The sequence below is a fragment of the Rhineura floridana genome, chromosome 1 (genome assembly GCF_030035675.1).
Source record: "Rhineura floridana isolate rRhiFlo1 chromosome 1, rRhiFlo1.hap2, whole genome shotgun sequence".
Lineage (NCBI taxonomy): Eukaryota > Metazoa > Chordata > Lepidosauria > Squamata > Rhineuridae > Rhineura > Rhineura floridana.
In genome coordinates, this window is record NC_084480.1 from 89,877,803 (window position 1) to 89,900,144 (window position 22,342).

A 22,342-nucleotide genomic window follows, 5' to 3' on the forward strand; every position below is an offset into this window, starting at 1 on the left:
TTTTTTAAACTACAACTCCCATCAGCCCAATCCAGTGGCCATGCTAGCTGGGGCTGATGGGAGTTGTAGTTTAAAAAAGTAACTTTTCCAAGCTCTGGTCAAATATGTAAAGAAGTTTGGAGCAGCCACATTAAAAGATAAGGGCAGGGTATTGCAGGCAGGGAGTTGCCAACCCTGCTTGGATATGGACGTCTTTGCAGAGGATCCCTAGTCAAGCTTTACCAACACCACAATCCAAACTGTATCTACTCAGAAGTAAGTCCTGTTGAGTTCTGTGGGGCTTAGTCCCTTAGTAAGTGTGTTTAGAATTACAGCCTTCAGGAGCATCCATCTTTACTCCCAAATGCTCCCATCTAACATCTCCACAACACTAGGCTCCTTTCTTCCTACAATGGCTGTCTGGTGACTTGTCTGGCCTGGTGACACTTAAACCCTTCTTGCCGAAAGCAAGTAGGCTAGATTAAATGTTCCCTATCCAGGCTCCATCTTTTAGCTAAGATTTCTATCTTAATTTCCAATCAGATTTTTTTTAAATTGTATGCTCCAAGCAACTGTGGTTGATGCTTAATGTATCATGCTTAATGACTTCACTTGGGCCCGCCCCTGTAACATCACTTGGGCCCGCCCTGTGACATCACTAGGGCCCACCCCATGACATCACTAGGGCCCACCCCATGACATCACTAGGGCCTGCTCCTGAAATCTCAGGTTTTGGGATGCTTTTGACCTGGCAACCCTACTGTCTACTGACTGACAAGATCACCAGCAGAGGTCTCTTTGCTACTTGTGAACTTTTTAGCTGGAAATATTGGGGACCGAATTTGAGGCTTTGTGTATGCAAAGCATCTGCTCTACCACTAAGAGCCTGTCCTGACCTGTCTCCTACCACTGAGTTAATGAAAAGAAATAATGTTAATTCCAGAATGAACCAAAATTTTAAATCTGAACTACAGTATCATTCTATTTGTGTGTGTGTTCCCACTCTTGGGATGTAATTCTTTAAACTACCATGTAATCTTAGGCAAATAAGCTGGTATAGCACAGTGGAGGAGAGCCTGGCTGGGAGTCCAGAGTGTGAGTTCAAATCCCCACTCGTGTCTCCTGGGAGTAAAGGGCCAGCTAAAGATTACCCCCACAGTGCCCTGCAGCCATGGGCAAGCTGCATTGTCCCAAGGAGCCCAGTTGCCCCCTAGCTGGCAATTGCGGACAAGGAAGGGGCTGGCTTGTGCAGCTGTGGCAAGCTGAGCAGGCCCTAGCCAGCTGGGGAGAACTAGCATCAGACTTGGGAGGCAATGGTAAACCCACTCTGAATACCACTTACCATGAAAACCCTATTCATAGGATAGCCATAAATCAGGATCGACTTGAAGGCAGTCCATTTCCATTTTTCAATCTTAAGCAATACTCTCACTAAAATCCAGTTCTTTTTGAGTAAGTCAGTAGGACTCCTTTCATTCTGAAACGAGTGGAGTCTATCTCTCATTTCAGCAGCAGGAGAGTTAGCATATTTGTTGTTGGCAAAAGTGTGTCCAAGGAAATAACAGGATTAATGGCCTGGCTGTAAATTTAACTGGCTGTATTTAGTTCAAAATTTACATATCAGTGGGAGGTGGATTTGCAACCAGACCATTAGATCACTGTGAGAAACAGCTCTTTGGCTATCCACCCTAGTGAGTTCTCTGGCTCATACATAATGGGTAATAGAAATACTGAAATGTCAAAGGACTTAATGAAGTCATCAAGACTGTTAGAAATAAAGTGCAGCCCAGAGCAGTTCCACACCATCCATACACTATCCATGGGAAATGCATTATTTCCTGTGACAAAGAGGGAACCCAGGAATTCTGTAAACTTCATCATAGTTATATTATTTCTTCAGAAAATGTGACTTGCGAATTTCTACAATTGCTACTTACCAGGCAAACAAGCATAGCCTGAGGAGAGATAACACATGTAGACCACTAATCTCTTGATATTGATTCAGTGCAATTAATTAATTAATTAATTTCCTGACATTCCTCCCAAAGGAGCCCAGGGCAGCAAACACATCTATAATAAAAACTATGCTTAAAATATGTTAAACATTTAAAAACTGTTAAAATCTAAATACAATAAAACATTTGAAACAAATTTAAAAACAGATGTAACCAAATAATGTGTCTGGATAGGCCCACTGAACCAGAAAAGTTTTCAGCAGGCATCTAAAAGAGTACAGCAGGAGTTGGGAACCTTTGCCCCTCCATATGTTGCTGAACTACACCTCCCATCAGCCCCAGCAAGCATGGTCAATGGTCAGGGATGATGGGAATTGTAGTTCAGCAACATCTGGAGGGCCAGAGGTTCCCCAAATCTGGAGTACAGTGATGGTACCCATCAAATATCAATAACACTGCAGCCTTGACTGCAGGGATGGGGACCTGTGGCCATATAGATAACGCTGGACTACAAATCCCATCAGTCCCAAACAGCATGGTCAGGAATGATGGGAACTGTGGTCCAGCAAATCTGGAGGACTAAAGTTTCCTTGGAAGATGTGAGAATATTATTCCACTTCTGGTGTCTATTATCTGTTTCTAGAGAAGTAGGTGACTCTACCTACCTACCTTCTGCTGACCTAGCTACTATGGAAGCCGCACAAAACTGACTCTGGGTAGCTGTTCATGGTTCATAACACAGGATCCCATAGGTTATCAGTCTAGGACAAAATATATGGTAAGTAATACTCTTACAAAGCTGGGTTGAACCCTGCAACCCTTTTTAGATAGTGATAATATATCTGATAATATATTGGAAGAAGATTCACTTCATTCTTCCCCCAAAGAATCCTGGGAACTGTAGTTTACCCCTCACAAAATGACAATTCCCAACACTCCTGATAATCCCCAGGATTCTGTGGGGAAAGCCATATTCTTTAAATGTATGGTGTGTATGCAGTCAAAATGCCAGAGAGCAATAATAGATACTGTATATTATAGCTTTAATAAAAATGTAGGGTTTATATAGTTCATGCACACACTGTATCCCTTAATAGCTCAGTCTGATAACACATTTCAGTATAGTTTAAATCACAAGCAACAATGGTACAATGTACTTCACTTCACTGAGCAGTTTCATTGCAATAACTCCTACTGGGCTCCGTAAAATGACTGTGTACTTTTCATGTGTGTGTGATACAGTTTGAAGAACAGCAACCACAAACCCCCAGAGGTGAAGTTTACAATATCCTGCTTCCTGGTTCCAACATATTTCACAGAGTAGAACTGATGTCTTGGTGCGTATTTCTTGAATAATTGACTATAAACTCCTAAATCTTATGACAGGAAAGATGAGGCTCCAAGAAACGGAGTGTCGGCTCCAATCCTCCTCCCCTTTTGCCTGGTTGCCATCAACTATGATCATTCCAATGGTCAATGATTCCATGATTAAATTCATTTCAATGAGACAAACTCACTAGTAAGTTTTTTTTTTTAAGGAATTTGGGTCAAGGCTTCCTATGGCATAATCCATGCCATTTCACTAGTGGCTGCCTCCTGCCCTTGCCATTGCATACATGCACTGCACAAGTCGCATTGCCTACCTTTTGCAGTGTGGACTATGGCAAGGCCCCTTCTGATCCTTCTGTGCTATGTCTATGACAGGACTGAGGAACCTGTGGCTCCCCAAAGGTTATTGGATTCCCAACTCCCATCAGCCACAGCCAGCATGAGCAGTGATCAAGAATGACGGGAGTTGTAGTCTAGCAGTCTCTGGAGGGCCAGAGGTTCCCCACCTTGTTGGCTTCCAGGAGACACAGAGTTTGGCACAGACTTCTGATGATCCATTTCATATGGTAAATATTGGCAGCAGGGAGGGGACAGTATGACAAGCAACACTCTGCCCCATACTACTAAGACAGAATCCCAGTTTTATCACTGGCTATATAGTTTGTGTTGTCTTGACTATGATAGATACATTCATTCAGATAAGGTTATATGTTTTAGATCTCACTCTTCCTCAAAATAACACCATCTTTTCTGGCCCTCTGTTCTTACTTAACTCTAACTTTTTTTAGCCAGGCATTCTGACATCAGAAGCACAAACGGGGGGGGGTGTGTTTGTAAGGATAACCATACTAGATCCAACAATACTTGTTGTCCTCCATGAATTAGAGGGTGACTGTGTGCATGAGTTTCATTATATGATTCACATATAAGTTTCACATATGATTCACTAGAAGCTAAAATGATGAAACTGAGGTTATCATTCTTTGGACACATAATGAGAAGGCATCATTCAGTAGAAAAGACAATAATGTTGGGGGAAATGGAAGGGAGTAGAAAAAGAGGAAGACCAAACAAGAGGATTGATTCCATAAAGGAAGCCACAGACCTGATCTTACAAGATCTGAACAGGGTGGTTTATAACAGATGCTATTGGAGGTCACTGATTCATAAGGTCGCCATAAGTCGTAATTGACTTGAAGGTTATAACAACAAATGTGCAAGATACAGGAGGATCCCGGTTATACATACTCACCCTCCAACTTATGGAGGCAAAGAGAATGACACTGAGGGGTGGGTGGAGCTTGCTTGCTCACTCATCCCTTTAGCCTCCTCCCTTGTGTGATTATGGTACATGGTGCCAGAACACCTGAAGAGAGTGTCTTTAATTTCTCAGTTTTGTAATTCGTCTTCCATAGACTCCCTCTACTCACCCCACTTCCAACAATCTTTTGCTGGTTCGCTTAGATTCTGTTTATGTTCCTTTCTTTTCATCTTTATTGGGAAACATAATTCTCTCTGTTGTGTTTATGATGAAGCTTTCAATGGAACATCTACTGCAGCCAAAACAGTTCAAAGCCCTCTAAAACAAAAAGGAACAACTTGTGCTATCATCATCCTTAATGCCTTCTCAGTGTCTTAAGTCTTCCTATAATGTAGGACTGGTATTCCAGTTCCACATGCAGTTGTTTAGTATACAGTGTGTTTTTCTCAACTAACCCATAAAGCAAAGCAATAAATTTACTCAGTAACCCAAGGGCCATGGGTTTTCAGCTGCATCTTGGAATAGATAGTCTGACTTGTTCAAGCATAAATTATGATGGGTCATATCCTCAGTGGTCATATCCTCAGTGGGGACCGGGACCTGGTGCGAGATGTAAGTGTTGTTGAACCGATTGGGAGCAGTGACCACAGTGCTATTAAATTAAACATACATGTAACTGGCCAATTGCCAAGAAAATCCAACACGGTCACATTTGACTTCAAAAGAGGAAACTTCACAAAAATGAGGGGATTGGTAAAAAGAAAGCTGAAAAACAAAGTCCAGAGGGTCACATCACTCGAAAATGCTTGGAAGTTGTTTAAAAACACTATATTAGAAGCTCAACTGGAGTGCATACCGCAGATCAGAAAAGGTACCGCCAGGGCCAAGAAGATGCCAGCAAAGTCAAGGAAGCTCTTAGAGGCAAAAAGTCTTCCTTCAGAAAATGGAAGTCTTGTCCGAATGAAGAAAATAAAAAGAACACAAACTCTGGCAAAAGAAATGCAAGAAGACAATAAGGGATGCTAAAAAAGAATTTGAGGAGCACATTGCTAAGAACATAAAAACCAACAACAAAAAATTCTATAAATACATTCAAAGCAGGAGACCATCTAGGGAGGCGATTGGACCCTTGGATGATAAGGGAGTCAAAGATGTACTAAAGAACGATAAGGAGATTGCAGAGAAGCTAAATGAATTCTTTGCATCTGTCTTCACAGTGGAAGATATAGGGCAGATCCCTGAACCTGAACTAACATTTGCAGGAAGGGATTCTGAGGAACTGAGACAAATAGTGGTAACGAGAGAGGAAGTTCTAAGCTTAATGGACAATATAGAAACTGACAAATCACCGGGTCCGGATGGCATCCACCCGAGAGTTCTCAAAAACTCAAATGTGAAATTGCTGATCTGCTAACTAAAATATGTAACTTGTCCCTCGGGTCCTCCTCCGTGCCTGAGGACTGGAAAGTGGCAAATGTAACACCAATCTTCAAAAAGGGATCCAGAGGGGATCCCGGAAATTACAGGCCAGTTAGCTTAACTTCTGTCCCTGGAAAACTGGTAGAAAGTATTATTAAAGCTAGATTAACTAAGCACATAGAAGAACAAGCCTTGCTGAAGCAGAGCCAGCATGGCTTCTGCAAGGGAAAGTCCTGTCTCAGTAACCTACTAGAATTCTTTGAGAGTGTCAACAAGCATATAGATAGAGGTGATCCAGTGGACATAGTGTACTTAGACTTTCAAAAAGCGTTTGACAAGGTACCTCACCAAAGACTTCTGAGGAAGCTTAGCAGTCATGGAATAAGAGGAGAGGTCCTCTTGTGGATAAGGAATTGGTTAAGAAGCAGAAAGCAGAGAGTAGGAATAAACGGACAGTTCTCCCAATGGAGGGCTGTAGAAAGTGGAGTCCCTCAAGGATCGGTATTGGGACCTGTACTTTTCAACTTGTTCATTAATGACCTAGAATTAGGAGTGAGCAGTGAAGTGGCCAAGTTTGCTGACGACACTAAATTGTTCAGGGTTGTTAAAACAAAAAGGGATTGTGAAGAGCTCCAAAAAGATCTCTCCAAACTGAGTGAATGGGCGGAAAAATGGCAAATGCAATTCAATATAAACAAGTGTAAAATTATGCATATTGGAGCAAAAAATCTTAATTTCACATATACGCTCATAGGGTCTGAACTGGCGGTGACCGACCAGGAGAGAGACCTCGGGGTTGTAGTGGACAGCACGATGAAAATGTCGACCCAGTGTGCGGCAGCTGTGAAAAAGGCAAATTCCATGCTAGCGATAATTAGGAAAGGTATTGAAAATAAAACAGCCGATATCATAATGCCGTTGTATAAATCTATGGTGCGGCCCCATTTGGAATACTGTGTACAGTTCTGGTCGCCTCATCTCAAAAAGGATATTCTAGAGTTGGAAAAGGTTCAGAAGAGGGCAACCAGAATGATCAAGGGGATGGAGCGACTCCCTTACGAGGAAAGGTTGCAGTATTTGGGGCTTTTTAGTTTAGAGAAAAGGCGGGTCAGAGGAGACATGATAGAAGTGTATAAAATTATGCATGGCATTGAGAAAGTGGGTAGAGAAAAGTTCTTCTCCCTCTCTCATAATACTAGAACTCGTGGACATTCAAAGAAGCTGAATGTTGGAAGATTCAGGACAGACAAAAGGAAGTACTTCTTTACTCAGCGCATAGTTAAACTATGGAATTTGCTCCCACAAGATGCAGTAATGGCCACCAGCTTGGATGGCTTGAAAAGAAGATTAGACAAATTCATGGAGGACAGGGCTATAATGGCTACTAGCCGTGATGGCTGTGCTCTGCCACCCTAGTCAGAGGCAGTGTGTTTCTGAAAACCAGTTGCCGGAAACCTCAGGAGGGGAGAGTGTTCTTACACTTGGGTCCTGCTTGCGGGCTTCCCCCAGGCACCTGGTTGGCCACTGTGAGAACAGGATGCTGGACTAGATGGGCCACTGGCCTGATCCAGCAGGCTCTTCTTATGTTCTTATGTTCTTATATGTTACATAAATTATCCATACAATTATTTTAGTGATGTGATTACCATTCATTATAATCCTTGGGAAACCAATGTAGACATGGCATATTGCCCAGCCTACAGATCTACACAAGGATTGCATAAAAGCTTCTATGTGACAAATCGATTTGTCCAGCCCTCATGCAGTGCAAAACACACACACACACACACACACACACACACACACACACACACACACAAGCAATGGTATCTCAGAATTCAGTGTACATGATGGTGCTCACAGGTGTATCTATATGTTGAGAAAAGGTCATGTGTGATGCAGCCCTTGATCTCTTCAGTGTGGGCTCATTTTTTTCTGTCCCTATTTTCTTGGGTGCTATAGTTTCATAAGCATAAGATCTTGAATGTGGGCCAATAAACTGAATTTGAATAAGGCAGAGGTGTTATATATTCTGAGCTCTTGGGTCTGAGAGGTGGGTAGACAGCCTGTTTTAGAAAGGGTTTCACTCTGCTTGAAGGAGCAGGTCTGTAGCTTGGGAGTACTCCTGGATCCAACATTGTCACTGGAGGCTCAGGTGAGCTTAATGGCTTATAGTGCCTCTTTCCAGCTCTGGTTGGTTTGCCAGCTATGGCCCCTTTTGGACAGAGATTACTTGACCACAGTACCCCATGCTGTGGTAATTTCCATAGTGGATAATTGCAGTGCATTTTATGTGGGGCTACCCTTGAAGACAACTCGAAAACTTCAACTGGTCCAAAATGCAGCAGCCAGATTAGTGGCTGGGGTTCCATTCAGAACTAGTTCTGAAACAGCTGCGCTGGTTGCCTGTTCATTTCTGGGCCCAATTCAAGGTGCTCACATGAGTGTTTAAAGCCTAAACAACTTAGGATCCAAATATATGAAAGACCATCTCCTTCTAAGGGTGCAAAGATTGGCATAAGGGGCTGTCTTGGCAGTTCTTCCACCCTCAGATTTGTGTGTGTGTGTGTGTGTGTGTGTGTATGAGACAGACTGGGAGAGGGAATTCTCCCTATAAGCCCCTAAGGTTTAGAATCCCCTCACTACTGAGGTGCACCTGACATCTTCATTGTATAGCTTTCATGGTATTCTGAAGATGCACTTCTTTATCTTGGCCTTTGACACCTGAGATATAGGTATAGGTATAGGATCCAATCTATTCTGATTGCAAATTATTTTAACTGATTTTAATATTGTATTTTTTATATTGTTGTAACCCACTCTGGAACCTTATGGTGAAGGCTGGGTAAGAAATGCAATAAAACAACAACAGCAACAAAACTATACCCTGAGTCAATACACCAACCCAATGCAGGTCTACCTTGGAGCCCAGGTATATTGAAGAATAAGCTTCCCCAATATGAACCTCTCTGAAATTTGAGATCTGCTTTGGGTGTTCACTGTAAGAGATTAGGACTGCAATCCTAACTCAGCTCACCTGGGAGTAAGCCACACTAAATTCAATAAGACTTCTGAGTAGGAATGGTTAGGATTGAACTGTAGGTGGATAGCAAACAAGAATAATGCCTTTTCACTGGTGTCTGAATTAACACACTGCTTCATATTTCAGCAAAAATCTCTATGTGGTTTATAAATCCCAACAAAAAGGAATCAATATGAGAAAAAGCAATTTATTTATTATTTCAGAACCAAATGATACTACCACTACTGCTACTATTCCTACTCATAATTCCACATTTTAAGAACTACAATTAAATGTCTCTAAACAATGTGCATAAGTAAAGCAACTAAGAACCACAAAAGCAAACAATATACAAATCATCAAAATACATTGATATATTAAAATGCAAATTAATCACATCATAAAAATCTCATGTTACAAAAATGCATAAGAATAGAATCACCAAAATCTTCACCTACATATTGACATTACACAAAACTAATCCAAACACACAAGCTCCACATACACTTAGCAAAGTCCCATCACATCACTCCATCCACTCAATTCCCATTTCAATAAAATACTCAAAAGTTAAATTAACCAATAACCAACTAGTAATCATGTTCAGAAAAAATGGCCCACTAAATAAAAACAAACCAATGGCAATCCACTGAGAAGTGATCTGCAAAATGATTTGTTAAAAAGTAATCAAGTTCAAACATTGTTTATTTAAAATAATTATATTCTGCATTTTTGCCTGACAACAGATTCCAAGATGGATGATAATAAGGAAAATTGATATACAATAAACAGATAAAAGAATTCTGAAAGGCAATCATGAGTTATGGAGCAATTCAAACTCAAGATTTTTAGTGTATTTTATTGTTTCTTTTATTTCTTGTATTATATTTTATGGTATTACAGTTTGAATTCTATGCAATGCAAATTGTAATACAATAAAATAAAAGAAGCTATACCAATACAATTAAAAATCATACTACATATTGCAATTGCTACAACAGGCAGAAAATAATTAAGCAGTCCACTAAGACTCTCAGCAATTTTCAAGTGGCCGATAGGTAGGGTTGCCATAGGTAGGGTCCCACAAATCCGGGCAGGCTAATTCGCTAATTATGCAAATTAAGCATATTGTTGCATTATCCAGTTGTTTTGTTTTTGTACCTAGTAATTACCAACAAAACCCGAAGGAATATATGAGAAATCTTTTCTTTAAAAAATGTACATTTTCAGCCTTAAAAGCCTAGGCTCTAGTTTCCAACACTATGGAATATTTATGTATCAAGAACATTTATATCCTGCCCTTCCACTGTTAAAAACAGAGCTTAGGGCAGCTTACAAATGTTCCTATGCTGCTCTCATCCCTCTCTAGGTGCCTGGGATGCATGCATGTGGACATATCTCTTTACAGTTATGGAAAGTGATACTTAATAACGTGTTATCTGCTCTAGGACTCCAGAAACAAAGTTGCATAGGTATTTATGGGCATGACTGTAAAATATTTTGTGAAGTTCAAGCTCTATATGACATCATTTAGTAAATGTGCTTGGGATTGCACCAATGGCATTTCCAAATATGTACTTTCACACAGACTTTGGTTTTCTATAACACAGTGTTTGTCCAAACCTTCACACTTGGGGGGGCACTACTTGCACACCCCTTCCATAAGCACATCAGGGTTGGATACACACCTTAACCAAGACACAGACAACAGGGCACTCAAAACAAAAAGTGTTTTTGTTTTCTGAGGAGGAAGTTCTTCCTTGGGAAGTATTATTATTATTATTAGCATTAGCATTAGCATTTAAATCCCACCTTTTCTCCAACGAGCTCAAGGTGGAGTACACAGTTCTGGCCCTTCTCATTTAATCGCAACAACAACCCTGTGATATAGGGTAGGCAGAAGGGCAGTGACTGGCCCAGGATCACCCAGCAAGCTTCAAGGCTGAGTAGGGATTCAACCCTAGTCTCCTAACACTCTAACTATGATGTCAGACTGGCTCTCAACTTTGAAAACTCTCTCTCTCTCTCTCTCTCTCTCTCTCTCTCTCACACACACACACACACACACACACACACACACACACACACACACACACACACAAACACCCACCCCACAACACACATGAGATTTCAAAGAAAGCAAGAGCTGCAGACAACAGGTGATCCGTTTACAGGTCTGAGCTGGCCAAGTTCCCCCCCCCGCGCTTCCAAACTCTGCCTTCATCAAAGACACAAAGAGACACTTTATTACCATCAGCAGCCTCCTGGGAAGAGTGAGGAGCTCAAATCAGGCGGAGAGGGGGGAAGAGGAGAAGAAGGGACACCATGCCTCTAACTTGCTTGGCAGGCCAGAGGAGGAGGAGGAAAGTGGGTAGAAGCTGCAGACACTTTAAAGCAAAGGTTGTTGCTACTGCCGATGCTTTGCTCTGGAGGTGACTCCCCCATCCCTGGTTGCTTGGTTGGGGACTGCGGTCTGCCAAGGCACAGAGCTCAAAGTGCATGTGCATGCACACACACACACTGGGAAGGATTATTATTGACAATCAAGGATTATCAATACCTTGGCACAGTCATTAACCAAAATGGAGACAATAGTGAAGAATCGGAAGAAGGATAGGACTGGTGAGGGCAGCTATGAGAGAACTAGAAAAGGTCCTCAAATGCAAAGATGTATCACTGAACACCAAAGTCAGGATCATTCAGACTGTGGTATTCCCAATCTCTATGTATGGATGTGAAAGTTGGACAGTGAAAAAAGTGGATAAGAGAAAAATCAACTCATTTGAAATGTGGTGTTGGAGGAGAGCTTTGCGCATACCATGGACTACAAAAAAGACAAATAATTGGGTATTAGAACAAGTTAAACCAGAACTACCACTAGAAGCTAAAATGATGAAACTGAGGTTATCATACTTTGGACACATCATGAGAAGACATGATTCACTAGAAAAGACAATAATGCTGTGAAAAACAGAAGGGAGTAGAAAAAGAGGAAGGCCAAGCAACAGATGGATTGATTCCATCAAGGAAGCCACAGACTGAATTTACAAGATCTGTACAGAGTGGTTCATGACAGATGCTATTGGAGGTCTCTGATTCATAGCGTCACCATACGTCATAATCAACTTGAAGGCATATAACCACAACAACATACTTACCTGGGGGTAAGTCCCATTGATCTCACTGGGCCTTACTTCTGAGTAGGTATGTCATTTATTGGGATTATTTACTTCTCTTTGTTCTAATCCTGTCATCTGAATTCTCAAAGAGTGCATTACTCTCTCTCTCTCTAATGGGGAATTTTATATATCCACACATACAATCATAAATATTAGAAGGTATATGTTTTAAAATCACAAGGAATTAAGCATAGGCCCGCAGGCCTGTTGAGACCCTAAGATCCAGTCTCACAGAGAACCCTAAAAATCCATAGGCCTCAGGATCAGACCTGTGAGTAGGGCCTATGGAAGCAGGCAAAGTAAACTCAGTTTGAATTGCAGTTCTTGCCAGAACTCAGCCGGTGCGTGACTGACATATATTAATTGGTGTATTGTTTAAACCAAATCAGCATTTAACCAGTGTAAGCTGTGATTGATATATTATATTGTTTTGATCTTGAGAAATGGTTTCTTGTGTAGAGCAAGGACGCCGACTAGGGGGAAAATTCTGTAACAAGAATCAGAGTTTTAAGGAGAGAGATGCTGAGATTTAACAATGATTTCTAAAATAACCAAGTATGTTAAATTGTAATATAACTTTATGTGTTTTTATTGAGAAATAGGTACTGTGAGGTGGCCTGCCTCTTCTGTTTCTCTGAGGCTGAGAGACATTAGTTAGCCAGAGTCACCCAGTCCTTTTCCCTAGACTGTGTGGTTTTCAAACATAGATCAGTGTTTTAGACATAATCCTCTCTCATAAATTATGTATTTTATAAGCTAGGAGTGGGATTTCTAAGAAGATATAAGACCGCTATAGCTATTAAAAACTGTTATCTCATGAAATTTCAGCTACCCTGAGTTGAGGTAAAACCCAAGCAGGTGTACCTGAGTCAGCCTGACCGATCAAAAACAATGAAACAATGGGTGTACCGGGTTTGCTTGAAGGCACATTCACAATAGTAACTGGTTTCAACTGGCCTGAAAGAGCATTAGTCAAGGTGGACAACAGAACAATGGTGATATTAGTAAGACAGACAGAAAATTGGAATAAGAAGTATATTACCTAATACTTTCTGATTGGTTTGGAAATATTGCAGAGAGGAGGAACTGTGATGTTATGTGGGAAGGAACTTGTGGGATTGGTGAACTAATGTCGCATGCTGCATCTGTACTGCTTAAAAGAGCTTGCACACAGTGCAGTCTCTCCTGGATGTTTCTGGAGAGCTGACCCTGCATATGCTTGTAAAGAATAAAGGTCTACCTTTTTGCTCCAAGCCTGTGTCTTCAAATTTCTTCAAGGACTCCCCAGCAAAAGATCCCATAGGAGAAAAATTCTCCATCATCTCCACCCCACCCCACCCCACAATTCTGCTCACTAAGAAATGAACTCCAAAGAAGATTTGAGGAAAGATGATGAAATTCTTATAGTTCCTGAGCTTGGTTGGACAGTGATGGAGTGGTGGTGGTGGAATCTTTTAAAAGAAAACTTCAACACATGCTGATGTGTTGTAAATAAATAAAATAAACGCAAAGCATGCGAGGGAGGCGAGGACAGTGGTGATTTGTGTTCACCCAAGTTTCACGGCCACAGAGAAGCACTCGCTTGGCTTCCTGTGCTTCAGCTTTTCTCTTTGGGGGATTGCTGGAGTCGCCAAGGCAGCAAGTACAGAGACATCATCCGAGGGGGCCATTTAGCTCATGCTGAAACAATCACTGCTTGATAATGAGACGTCGGCTGCTGCTGCTGCCTCCTACTACTACGCACGTGTCAGCTGATATGCCTCAGTAACTGCATTGCTTTTTCTGGGCTGACTTCTCACTTGCATGCGCAAAGGATCGTGTGTACCTTGGTACCCCTTGCTTCCCCCCGCCACCACCAGCCCAAGGTTGCTGCTGCACCACTTTCCCCACACGCATCCATCCAGAGAGGGAGGCACACAAAGTTGTTCGGCTTCTTAGGTGAGCGAGGCACCAGGCTGTGGCAACAGCAGCAGCAGAAGAGGGAGTCAGAAGTGCCACTGCCCCCTCCAACTGGATTGTTCCAAGGCGCAAGGTTGGGAAAGTGGAGTTCTGCAGGTGGCTCATAGAGCAGGAGGCTCCGAGGATGGCAGCAGATGGTTGGCACCTTCATGCAGCTGGTGTGTCAGGGTTGGGCTCAGCCTGGTGAGTTGCTCCTGTGAAGTCCTGGGCCCTCAGTGCCCGACCTGGACGACCGCTAGCACCGGGCCTGTCGGAGGCGGCTGCCTCATTCTGCCTAACGGCTCTCTTTCCTTCTGCCCATCAAGACTGCCTTCTCAGTCTTGGTCTTGTGCTCTGAGTATAGAATGCAATCCCCTCCATGAACAGGATCCTATTCAGTCAAGGCATAGCCCCTCATCGTCATTCACAGGATCATAGTGATGTCATGTGATACAGGGGAATATGTAAGAGTTTCCCTCTGCTGCCGCTATTCCCATCATGCCATGCAGCCCCCTTGCGCTGCACAGTCAACACCTGTCAGGGGTGTTCCCACATTAGATTCAACCAGTGTAAAATATGTACTCAACAGGTGAGCTGTACACTCATAGTTATTCACATGTAATGTTCAACAAAGTGTACAGTCTGTATCTGTGTACAAATAGTTGGGTTGCACAAATCAAGTACATTCTTTCACATAAATGCTTGTACATTTTGAAAATATATATTAAAAAATAAATACTTGTACATGTGTAGAGACAACTTGTACCTGTGTTCAGTATAATATGTGAATAAGTGAAAATGGTTGTCCATTCTAGTAAGGGTTGGGAATGCTTGGAATCTGGAAACATTTTTGTAAACAGCTCATTCATGAGATGTATTTTTAAAAATAACATAAACTCCTCACTAGTTGCTTTACTTCTCAGTAAAAGCAAGAGTTGTGATTCTTAAATTGAAATATTTGTTTGGCCTTAATTGTTGATAATACAATACATTTAGTACATGGTGACAGGAAGTGATGGTTGGTTCCTCACCGTGAAAGTGGCAGCTGCGGTCTGCCAAGGCAGGGAGCTCAGTGCACATGTCCATGTCCATACACACACACGCACGCACGCACACACGCACACACACAGACAGACAGACAGACAGGCAGAGGGATGTTTACTCCCTCCAGAGTATTGCTAGAACTAAGGGAGAAGGGGATGGAGTTGTTTTTGTCAGTTTCATTTTTTCTTGTCAATTGCATGCCTCTCTGGCAGAAGGGAGAGCCTGGGGGTGTAATGGACTGGACACCCTCATATGCTTTTCGCATTACAGATTTAAAGGCACAATAGCTCCCTCTCTGCGGCTTGCACCTGCCCGGAAAATCCGGACCATCTAATGGGCTAAGCAGGGGTAGCAGGGCTATAATCCAGGTAAAACCTGGCCAGCCAGGCAATATGGCAACCCTACCCATAGGGGAAAATGTTTGGGAACCATTGTCCTGCTGGCTTGCTTTCTTTAGTTCTGCTTGATTCACATGAAAGAAGTGGGATGGAAGCTATTAATTTAAGGTTATGCTTTTTTTGGCTTTTCATCACAGCAGTTACTAAGTTTAGGTCTTAACAAAGCAAAAGACATATTGAGGCAATACCTTTTTGATTCTGAACATCAAAACAATCTGTCTGCAATGAGAAAACTGAGTCGATGGTATGACTGTTTTCCAACTAGCCCTCTTGACATGGTGGCATCTTATCTTCAGGATCTAACATTCCCAAAATATATAGGAGTCTTCTTGAGTGCGCGGCTGAATGTGTTTTCTTTGGCACTACTTGAGGGCTGTTGTAGGAGAATCTCATTACAAAATCATATATGTCAATGTAGAGACCGTAGTACTGAAACTGTGGGTCATGTACTGTTTTGCTCTTTGTACAAGAGATTCATGCAAAGAGTTAAATTACCCCATCATTACTATCTCACCCAGGGCATTCAGCCAATTATTATATGACTTTTCTTCTTGAGGATCAAGGCAAGCTGGTGACAGCAAAGACTGCAAAATTCTTAGCAACAGCTATTAAAATAAAGGCCACAACAACGCCTTAAGAACATAAGAACATAAGAAGAGCCTGCTGGATCAGGCCAGTGGCCCATCTAGTCCAGCATCCTGTTCTCACAGTGGCCAACCAGGTGCCTGGGGGAAGCCCGCAAGCAGGACCCGAGTGCAAGAACACTCTCCCCTCCTGAGGCTTCCGGCAACTGGTTTTCAGAAGCATGCTGCCTCTGACTAGGGTGGCAGAGCACAGCCATCATGGCTAGTAGCCATTGATAGCCCTGTCCTCCATGAATTTATCTAATCTTCTTTTCAAGCCATCCAAGCTGGTGGCCATTACTGCGTCTTGTGGGAGCAAATTCCATAGTTTAACTATGCGCTGAGTAAAGAAGTACTTCCTTTTGTCTGTCCTGAATCTTCCAACATTCAGCTTCTTTGAATGTCCACGAGTTCTAGTATTATGAGGGAGAAGAACTTTTCTCTACCCACTTTCTCAATGCCATGCATAATTTTATACACTTCTATCATGTCTCCTCTGACCCGCCTTTTCTCTTGAGTTTTAAATTGTATAATTATAAAACTCTAATTGAGTTTGGTAATTTTATCTGCTTAGTGGTTAATGTTTATGTTTCTTAAGTTTATATTTTGTGCACAAATTGTAACACAACTAATTTTAAATTTTAATTTAGTTTGGTAAGTTTATCGGCTTGTGTTTATAAGTGTATATATTTTACTTAAATTGCAAAGGACAGTGGCTGATGCCAATAAATATTTATCTACTCCAAACTATCTTATTTCTCAGAGGGAAAACCAACCAAATTTTCTTCGGAATGTACTTATGGAAATATTAACCTTTAAAGGATAACCTCATGACGTCTCTAATTTTATCAGTCCATACTCACATCCTTTCCATTCATACAGTCATTTGATCGTGCAGAATGGAACTGTACATTGACCACATCCTGACCTTTACATGAAACTGTGTAGATCATGTTTATTTATTGTTTATTTCATTAATTCAGAATATTTTTATGTTGCCCTTCTTCAAACAATCCCAGGGCTGTTTGTAATGAAGGTGCATTGAACATAATAGGAAACAGACAAGTGGACAAGTCAGGAGAACTCGTGGACATTCAAAGAAGCTGAATGTTGGAAGATTCAGGACAGACAAAAGGAAGTACTTCTTACTCAGCGCATAGTTAAACTATGGAATTTGCTCCCACAAGATGCAGTAATGGCCACCAGCTTGGACGGCTTTAAAAGAAGATTAGACAAATTCATGGAGGACAGGGCTATCAATGGCTACTAGCTGTGATGGCTGTGCTCTGGCACCCTAGTCAGAGGCAGCATGCTTCTGAAAACCAGTTGCTGGAAGCCTCAGGAGGGGAGAGTGTTCTTGCACTCGGGTCCTGCTTGCGGGCTTCCCCCAGGCACCTGGTTGGCCACTGTGAGAACAGGATGCTGGACTAGATGGGCCACTGGCCTGATCCAGCAGGCTTTTCTTATGTTCTTATGCATAATACATCTTCACAGAAATAAATATATCTTTAAAAAGATGAAAAGGGACAAAGATGCATGATTCATGAACAGCTCATCTTTGAGCCATTATCTCAAGGCAGGGAATCTCATGTCTACTATTATAGATTTATCCTCTATTTTGAAAACAAAGTGAAGGGTCAACAGCTGGAATATGTGGGCTGGGATGAGGACCATTGCATCTCATCTATCCAGCTGTCTCTGCTGTTTTGGAGCCACGAGGGACAAGATGAGAGGTCAGCCCTGGCCATGCCTATACCTGTAGGTCAATGGAGAAGGCCTACCTTCCTTGTCACTGTGATTTGATGCAAGGCTTTCCTGAAGGCTACTGCTGATGGGACTATTGGGGTGGAGGAGGCAGGGCTAGCATTAGGGGTGGGCGAGCTAAGTGGTCACTCAGGGCACCAAGCGGAGGGGGCTCCAAGCTGTGCTCAGTGGCTCTGTTTTTTGAATGAACTGTCTGCAGTGAGCTATGGTGGCAAAAAGCAAGAGTCTGTAACCTTTTTTTCAAGATTCTACAGGTTGTTGGGTACTAACAACAAAAATGATCTTCAATTAGCTTTAAAATATGTTTCTTTTTCAATTTTCACATTGATGTCATTTGTGCTAGGTAAAAAACAGTGGCACACAGTTTTACTTTGAGGCAACGCTACCAAGAACTTAGCACTTTATATACAATAAACACTATAAGCACTATATAAAGAGTAATAAAATAGAACTGTAAGCTGGAAGAGGTCAGCTGGACACCTTTTTATTTATAACTTTTCTTTATTATTCTAAAGATTAAAATAATGGATATTCTACAATAAAGAATGCTCACCAAAAGATAGGTGATAGGTTAGTTCCTAAACTACTACAAAAGGAAAAACAACAACCCTGTGATAGTTCTGCTATGTTGCAAAGTGTTCTGATGCTGCTCAGAATGTGGCTTTTTGAGCTTTGGCTTGTGCAAAGTGTAGCACAGTGACTGAGAGATCAAGGTTTTGAGCAATATTGTTCTTGATGAATAGGCAGTTACCACAGGGAAAGATGCAGGAGTGATGTGAGACCAGGCCTTAAGAAAGGAATCCTGAGTGAATGAGTAGTAAAGAACGCCAGCAGCAGGCCACCAGAAAACCTGTGAGACTGAGCCCTAGGAAGCAGAAAGAAGCTCTATCAGAAGGGATTTGAAATTTGGAGGAGGTACTTAGGAGAAGCACAGCCTGATACCTATTCCCTTATCCCCATGTAAGAAAAAAATAAGCACATCAATCAGTCTGCTTGATCCCAGGGCAAGGAGGAGATGCAGGCAAGAATTCTCACATGTAGTCTGTGCATGCAATAATTGTCGCCTGTGGCTCCCAGCTTTGTACGCATGTGCATGGGTCCTTGTAAGGGGGCAGAAGTAGGGCCCCCAACTGTCATGAGCCCTGTGGAAAGGGCATGGAGAGATGAGGACGATGAGGAGACAGACTTGGACTGGGAGGGGGGAGGCTCTAATGATGTGCTGCAGACATGGCTGAGTTTGAAGGCTTCCATGCCTCTGACAGTGACAGCTCGCAGAGCTTGGAAAAGTTACTTTTTTGAACTACAACTCCCATCAGCCCTAGGCAACATGGCCACTGGATTAGGCTGATGGGAGCTGTAGTTCAAAAAAGTAACTTTTCCAAGCTCTGCCATAGATCCATTTACCTCTGATGAGGCACCACCTGATCAGGAAGTCTCTCCACCTTCCCTTCACACCCCTCCTTCACTCACTCCACCATTGTCACCGCACAGCCCTCCTGAGGAGGACCTTACTGAAGTGGTCCTGCCACCCTCACCTCAAACACATAGGCTGTGGCACCAGCAGGCTCAAAGGGTTCCCACTGTCTCTCTGAGGAGCAGCGCACACAAGCCCACATGCTCCCAGCTGTGACACTTTCTCACGCAAGTAGGGAGCCCACTCATCCTTACTTAAGGAGGTGTGTCTAATTACTCCAACAACATCTTAGTGCAGTGTAGTTGTGCCTAGCTATTCCAAGTAAAGATGCCGAATCCTGTGTAACCTGTATGCTGATTCATGAAGTGCTCTGAACTGAAATTTTTCATTAAATCTATTAAAGAAAAGCACATCGTCGTGTCTGCATCTGACTTTGACTGGTTCAGGCAGGACACCAACATCACACCTGTACAGGGCACCATAAACTCTTTGGGTGACCCTGCAAAGCTGACCACGGGGGAGGGGTGCTGAAAGCACTCCTCACCTAGGGCTCTATTTATCCTAGGGCCAGCCCTGGAAGGAGGATACTAGATGAAAGCTGGCACTCATATTTTGATGAGCCATCTGCAAGAAGAAGGGCTAATTCATGTAATTGTTTAATTATTTTTTGTGAGTCTCTTTGGAGATCTGCATGGCTGGAAAAGCAGAACATAGGTGTTCCAAATAAGATAAAACATTGACATTCAGATATCACATTGAGTTTGATTTTGGAAAGTTGACTATCTTTCATTTCCCAGACAAAATGCATTTTTTCTTTCATTTGGAAAAACAACAATTTGTAAGAAAATATACAAACAAGCAGAAATATCCATGCAAACCCATTTAAAGCCAATGTAAACTAATTGCTGTGGCTTCTAAGGCTTTTGGAATGGAAATTCAAAACAAGCAACATGAAGGAAGCATTCAAACCAGACATTTGGCTATAATAATGATGGGGGGGGGGAGTTTTAAAGAATATATTCTGTTACTATTTCTGAACTTGTGAATATGATGTGAATTCTCAGTCACTCACCTGGCATCATTTTTTTCCCATCAAAAATAACAGCAGGTTCATGGCCTGAGACTGATCCTGTACCTTTAGGAGAAGAGAAAGTCAGCCAAGTGCAGGTGTTCTTGGAACCCTGTGATGAGAAAAACCACAAGGTGGGATTCTCCTTTCTCCCTGCACAACTTTTAAAGATACAGAAGACGTGTTGGAGGCTGGGCCTGGCAACCAAGAGGTCTTCTGTATCTTTAAAAGTTTTGTAGGGGGAAGAAAGAATTCCACCTTGCGGTTTTCCCCATTACAGGGTTGCAAGAACACCTGCACTTGGCTGACTTTCTCTTCTCTTAAAGATACAGGATCAGTCTCAGGCCAAGAACCTGGCAATCCTAATCCAAATTCTCCAAAAGGGGTGAGTGTGACTTCCCCCATACCTATTAAGGGGATCAGGACGCACCAGGAAAGAGAGGGTTCTGTAGCAGGCAGTACCAGAGGCATTTGTTTCTATTGCAAAAAATTAAAGTGGCAGCACAACCCCCCTCAAGTGCCCTGCTAACCTAGAAGCTTCTGATTGGCAAGGAATACCAATTCCACCTCCTGCCTTTTCTGGCTGGCTAGTTTTAGGATGGAATTTGAGATGCCCAGTTCTCATCCTCTATTAATAGTAATGTTGGACTAGTGTCCCAATTAAAGAACCCTTAAATGACTATAGCCATTGAAACATATTTGGTGCATGTTATTTAAAAATCTTTTTCACCTTAATCCATAAGCGCCAGCTGAAACCCTAAATGTGACTGTGTTTTTTAAAAATATTATTTATTTATTTAAGGAATCCATTTATACTCCACTTTTCACATGTGTTTTAAAGAAGGTCACAAAGAAAAATGAATAAAACATACAATGCACAAAATTTAAAATTTACTTTATAACATTAGAAAATAAGAACATTGGAGCAACATTCTTGATGTAAAGTTTTCCTGAAATAAAATAGTTTTTACCTGATGTCTGAAACTTTGCAGGTCCGGTGCCTGTCTGATTTCTATCGGAAAGGAGTTCCATAGGGACTTCCGGGAAGGGTGACTTAGCCTGTGCCTGCTTTTGAGACGGGCTCCTGCCTCAAAAGAAGCTTATTCAGATATATCAGTCAGATTTTTTTTTTTTTGACTGATTAAATTTCTCCCGGGTAGGGAGAAACGAAGAGATTAACCTCAAAGCCTATTTTTGTTGGGACGACCAGATCTCATTAATTTATGGGACGAGGTCCAGCCGACGAAGGTGGGACGGATTTTCAACAACAAGCTCTATCTGATAAAGCGAACGTTCATCTTATCTTCTAAGAGAGAACGCACTAACAGGCAAGCACCCTTCTTTCTATATTTTTCTTTTACTTGACTTAAATTGTTGCTGTTTAAAAGAGATTTGCCAGATTGATCGGTTTTTGACATCTCACTGGGGAGCCATAACTTCTCTCTGCTACTCACTAATTAATAGCTTATCTCTGTTTTTGTTGCAAAAAGCTGTCCTGGATTTGCATTCTAAAGATATACACAGAAGAGGGATTTCTATTCCAGATTTTTATTTTGAAGAATATTATATTGTCTGAGACTACTCTCTTTTTGGTCTATTTTATTTTGACGAATCTGTTTCCTGACGACCGCCATTAATTGTTTCGATCCTGGGAACTGCATTTTGTTTACTTAAGCATGGAGAGATAAGGCTGTCTGCTCTGTTTATACTGTGATGTCACCAAGTTTGGAGTATTAACCCAATTGTTGCTGAAATAAGAAGTGGTTTTCCTATATTTTTCTTTTAAAATGGCAATTAAGAAAGTGGCTGAGAATCTGGAAATAACTATGTTTCAGAAAATAATGGATGAGATTGAGATAACGAAACAAAACCTGCGACAGGGTTGTAAGGAGCTGAAAATTGAATTGAGTAAAATGAAGCAGGAGATTAAAGATATAGGGGTCCCTGT